The sequence below is a fragment of the Plectropomus leopardus genome, chromosome 1, assembly GCF_008729295.1.
Source record: "Plectropomus leopardus isolate mb chromosome 1, YSFRI_Pleo_2.0, whole genome shotgun sequence".
Lineage (NCBI taxonomy): Eukaryota > Metazoa > Chordata > Actinopteri > Perciformes > Serranidae > Plectropomus > Plectropomus leopardus.
Genome location: NC_056463.1, coordinates 35,183,584 through 35,189,583, shown reverse-complemented (window position 1 = coordinate 35,189,583; position 6,000 = coordinate 35,183,584). Strand labels below are relative to the sequence as shown.

The 6,000-nt window shown below is 37.8% G+C and overlaps 1 pseudogene; it reads left to right on the top strand.

Moving 5' to 3' along the window:
• Positions 1–2,666: 2,666 nt before the first annotated feature.
• LOC121944313 overlaps positions 2,667–6,000 on the top strand; it is a 45,920-nt pseudogene continuing 42,586 nt past the window's right edge.

Below are 6,000 nucleotides of genomic sequence, written 5' to 3'. Positions count from 1 at the left end.
GACATCAGCATTGAAACCACCAATGACATCATGAAATCACTGGTGGATTTAATTTGTAAAATTACAGGAGCAGCTCCACACAAAACTAGAATTAAACCATAACCACAACCAAAGACCAATGATTTCCACAACCATCTGGAAACACAGATGATTATAAAGCAGCAGCCGACAATGTCACAAGAGGCAAAAACAAACAAACAAAAAAAAGAATAAATAAAATAAAAAAGAGCTAAATAGCAATGAAAGATTGGATTGGCCTTTTTACTTGATTGATTGATTGATAGCATACATTGGGTTTGTCAGATCTTCTTTGCTGGCACCCTGCTGCAACAACAATATGAGAGTGATCAAAAGCAGTTAAATTTTAAACATTAGCTTAAAGTTGCTATAAAGCTTCATAGAGCTGAAAGGAACTGCTGGAAATAGTGGTTAGAACTAAAGCCATATGCTCAAGGGGTGTAGTTACAGTAAGAGAAAGACCAGGTTATTTTTAAATAAATGTCAAGACAAGAAGTGACCCTGAACTGCTCGGAAAACGTGACCTGCAACCTCCACACACTTCCTGTTTTCTGCACTATATAAATATCTCACTAGTGCCAGTAAATGCACTGCATGGTGCTACTGGACATAAATCACTAATGCATAACAGTTGCATACAAACATTTTTCACAGAAGACAGGGTTGACACGCTGATACACTAAAAACTGAACTGCTGAACAAAGTGAGTGGATCAGAGTTATGGTTAAAGTGGTTTAGAGGCTTTTGTCTATTGTAAGTCCACTGGCTGATGTTGGCTGAAAGGAATATTTTACATTTCTTGATTTTTTTTTCCAGTTACCAGAGAATGTGTGACTGCAAACACGTGTAAAACCATTTTCTTTGCTCATTGTATCATCAGACTAATGGATTTGGTTTGCATGTACTTCATAGCACGAAAGTGATTCAACAAAGCACATTTCAGAAAGCAGTTATTTTTGAAATGGCCTTCACTCACACAACATTGTCCACATTACCCAAGACTTACACCCATAAAATATATAAAGGAAAGATACCCTTACTCAAGATATTTCTCTTGTGACCTTTTCAGATACATATAGTACTTACAAGGCAGTATAGGACTGCCTTGGCCTCCAGATTACTGTGCCAATACTCTAGGTGCTGTGCACGAGAGTGTGGGCTATTTATTCAGACCAGCTCTAAGTCAGCTCACATCCTTAAGGTGCTGCTCGCAGCCTGGTTACACTCTCCGGTATGATAGCTCCTCAAGGCCATCATCTGAGATACACAGCAGGTCATAAAGGAGCAGAGGTGGAGTCAGTGGGGGGCCGAGGGGCTGCTAGATCGCGGATGCAAGGTTCACTGGTCTGCTTTTGAATGCTAAATGAAGAAGAGTATCTTTGGGCAGTGTGGGACTATGGGAGAAGCCAAGAGCTACGGTTAGTCATGTAAGTCTCTATTTTTGTGTGTGCTTGTATGTGAGAGCATCTCTAAACATTTGATAATGTGGTGTGTCTGTGAGGGCAAATGCTAGCATCAGGATCTCTAGCTCCTGTTAATTTTTACTTTTTTTCTCTCTTTCATTTTAAGGCATATTAATTGGATTAGAGCTAAAAATTCATCAGTGCTTATTTGCAGTGCCAGCATTTAATGGACAGTCTCATTGAGACGATGAAGAAGAAAGCAGCAGAATGACCCTTGACCCCACTCATGTCAATATTACTGTTTCTAAAAGTAAAAAAAGGTCAAGATGTTGATAAATCAGATTGTGGATTAGTGCAGGTAAGTCATATGGAGTGTTATATTTTGTTCAAAAGAAAAAAGGGTTCAACTGAAATCACTTATTTTTTCAACTCCAAAGTACTCCAACCCACATAAAAACAAAGGCAATTTCTTCCTACATGCTAACATGACCCACAAGAATGTCTCCTAAATTAGTGTCCCTACTGGTGGGAGGAGATAAACACATCCTCATAACTAAATAAGAGGTTGTATATTACTGTAAATGAAACCAATCTCACCTAAAAAAAAAAAGATAAATAAAAATAAAAGTTTTTAAAAAGCCTATTGAGGTAGACTGTGCAAGCAGCTTATTACAATGGCCTCTAGTGGCAGTAGTAATTATTACAAGAGCAGATGAGGAAGTGAGGGGACGTTACAAAAAAATGGCAGAGTCTGTGTAATATTGTAAAAATATTGTAAAGGTTCCTATAGGTAGGTCGGAAGGATGGTTGATGGGTCAAACAAGCCCCTGACTAAAACCCAGGACACAGGTGTTTATGGCCTAAGGTCAACATTGACTTCTTTTAATTACGATGGTACATTGTATGTATCTATCATGTGACATACGTGATAATACTCAAACCCCATTTCCAATGAAGTTCGGACATTGTGTAAAACATAAATAAAAACAGAATACAATAATTTGCAAACCCCTTTTAACCTATATTCAATTGAATACACTACAAAGACAATATATTTAATGCTCAAACTGATAAAGTTTATTGTTTTTTGCAAATATTCACTTCTTTTGAATTTGATGCCTGCAACACGTTCCAAAGAAGCTGGGACAGGGGCAACAAAAGACTGGGAAAGTTGAGGAATGCTTGAAAAACACTTGTTTGGAACATTCCACAGGTGAACAGGTTAATTGGAAACAGGTGAGTGTCATGATTCGGTATAAAAGGAGCATCCCATAAAGGCTCAGTCGTTCACAAGCAAGGATGGGGCGAGGTTCACCACTTTGTGAACAACTGCGTGAGCAAATAGTCTAACAGTTTAAGGACAACATTTCTCAACAAACAATTGCAAGGAATGTAGGGATTTCATCATCTGCAGTCCATAATATCATCAGAAGATTCAGAGAGTCTGGAGAAATCTCTTCACGTAAGCAGCAAGGCCGAAAATCAACAGTGAATGCCCATGGCCTTTGATCCCTCATGCGGCACTGCATTAAAAAAAACCATCATCATTCTGTAAAGGATATTACCATGTGGGCTCAGGAACACTTAGGAAAACCATTGTCAGTTAACAGTTCGTTGCAACATTTGCAACGAACTGTTAACTGACAATGGTTTTCCAAGTGCAAGTTAAAACTCTACTATGCAAAGCAAAAGCCACATACCAACAACACCCAGAAACACTGCCGGCTTCTCTGGGCCTGACCTTATCTAAGGTGGACTGACACAAAGTGGAAAAGTGTGCTGTAGTCTGATGAGTCCACATTTCAAATTGTCTGTGGAAATCATGGATGTCATGTCCTCCGTGCCAAAGAGGGAAAGGACCATCCAGACTGTTATCAGCGCAAAGTTCAAAAGCCAGCATCTGAGATGGTATGGGGGTGTGTTAGTGCCCATGGCATGGGTAACTTACACACCTGTGAAGACAGCATTAATGCTGAAAGGTACATGCAGATTTTGGAGCAACACACGCTGGCATCCAGGCAACGTCTTTTTCAGGAACGTCCCTGCTTATTTCAGCAAGACAATACCAAGCCACATTCTGCATGTGTTACAACAGCGTGGCTTCATAGTAAAAGAGTGTGGTTACTAGACTGGCCTGCCTGCAGTCCAGACCTGTCTCCCATTGAAAATGTGTGGCGCATTATGAAGCGCAAAATATGACAACGGATGTCCCAACTTCATTGGAATTGGGGTTTGTACAACTCGCAAAGGTACTTATATGAAGTCAAAATTAACCAGCTAGTTTTATTGCCTAATTTTAACCGCAAAGATTTATAGCATAACAGTGTCCATTCCATAATGTTAAGGACATGTTTAAAACTGTGACTATTAGGGTGGTAATGTATGTCATTTTGGAAGTCAGCAGAAATCAGCTTTTTCTGTCCTTTAAGTATGAAAGAGCGTTGCCGTTAATGGTTGGAGTTTTGCACATGTGGTGACTTTTTTGGTTTAGAAAACGAAAAACCTTGGTTAGGTTTGAAAAAAAAAATCGTGGTTGGAGTTTGAAAAAGCAGCTTGTTAAGGAACTTAGCTTATATATTAGTCATGCAATGTATGTATGATGCATGTCATGTGAAAATACATGGTTAACTATGTTACGTAGTTAAATAAACCCAATGTTGACTTTTGGTTTTTGATCCATTCATCCCAACTTCCTGCTTAGATGGACTCTTTTACTCTTTGTACTATGTAACCTGACTTCCTCCTCTGCTCCCTTTATTATTGCTACTTCCACCAGAAGTCACTACCTAACAATAAGCTTAAACATTCATTGTAATAAACTGCTTTCACAGACAACCTATGTGGTCATCTTTCAGAGCACAGTCTCACATTTAAAGTCATCTCTTTGGTGTGGCTATTGAGATGGAGACAACAGTCCATCTTATTTTTTCATTCTTTTTAAAATATTTGATCTGAGATTAGAAACAGTTGGCAAAAGGATACCCTTCCATTAACACGTTAATGTTGCTATTTTTGAGAATGTTAGCATGCTGATGTTATATTATATATATTTCACTCAAAGCACTGCTGTGTCTAAAAGCAGCGTCAAAGAGCTGCTAGCATGGCTTTGGACTCCTCTGTTAATACATTGTGTAGGTACTAATATCAGAATTTCCTTCTCCACTATTCTCTTTTGAAATATGACACAACTGGCCAAGGATCTGTCTTTAATATCATTGGTTTAGATGAAATCAAGACATCTAAATCAGGCGATTGGAAGTAGGGATTAAACATGCCTTTACTTTCTGTTTTTTTCATTTCCACATGAAGTTACAGCAAACAAATAGATAAATAAAAGCAAATAAAAAGAGAAAGTAATTGAGACATAAAAAGATGCAGAGCCAAAGAAACCCATATCTATTCCCCACAGACAGCACATATTGTTGTTGACAATTTTGCATAGTGATGATGTGAATCTATATTTCAATTCACAGCTCATAATTACTCTGCCATTATGCTGCCTTTACACTGGTGTTTGTAATAAATGCAGTGCTGAGATAATCTGTTTTAGTGTGATAGAAAGGTTCATTAATATGGAGAATACACAGCGGAGTGATATCAGTGCCACCAAACAGAGGCACAAATATCATATTTTTTTGTTTTATGGAATTTGCACTCCCCCTGCAATATCCGGTATTAACACGCTTTGGTTTATAGTTTGTTTAATTTTGGAAAAGGCTGATGTATGAACTGTAAAGGGTTCAGCTCTGGCAAAAATAAGCAAATTGGTTTGATATGGAACATATGGAAAACATATGAACTCGTATGGAAATAAGATAATGACCAAATTGCCAGGAAATTTTCATAAAATTGCGAGAAAAATAAAAAATAAAAGGTGAAAGGAACATTACCTAAAGATTTGTTTGTTTGTTTGTTTTTTCATAAAAAATGAAGGATTAAGAAAGAAAACTTTTCAGAAAAAATGGGAAAAAATATCCAGAAAACTATATTTACAATTATAATCATTTTATATATAAAGTCATGTTGTTTTTTCTTATTTCAAGGTAATTTTCTTGTAACTTCGAAGTTTTTGCTAATTCTTGGGAAATGTCTCATTATGAAGTTGTCTTCTCCCCATATTTTCGAGGGAAATCCAACAATTTGGCTTAGGCTTCAGAGGGTTAACCTCAAGTGTATCTAATAACCCTTACCCTAGCCCTTAGGGTTAAAAAATTTGGAACCCCACCCACATTACTCTTCGTCCTTATCCTTTATGTCCAATACATTACTCAGCACCCTTGAAATCCTGTATATTTTCTTCCAAATGTCTATGCGCAGAGAAAAAAAACAAAAAAAAAAAAACAAAACAGATTTTTCCATTTATTCTGCATAAATCTCAGCAAAACAAACACCCCGTTATAAGCAACACAGTAAAGCAGGCTAATGATGGTGGGCTGTTGTGGAACACTCAACGAGTAAACATGTCAGTAGACAACCACAGTTAGCCATTCACACTGTGTGTAGCTTTAACCCAGAGCCTGTGATGGTGCAAACAGCTGATGTAAAGGCTTTAGCAGTGTGCAGGAGGGAGGGGGGACAG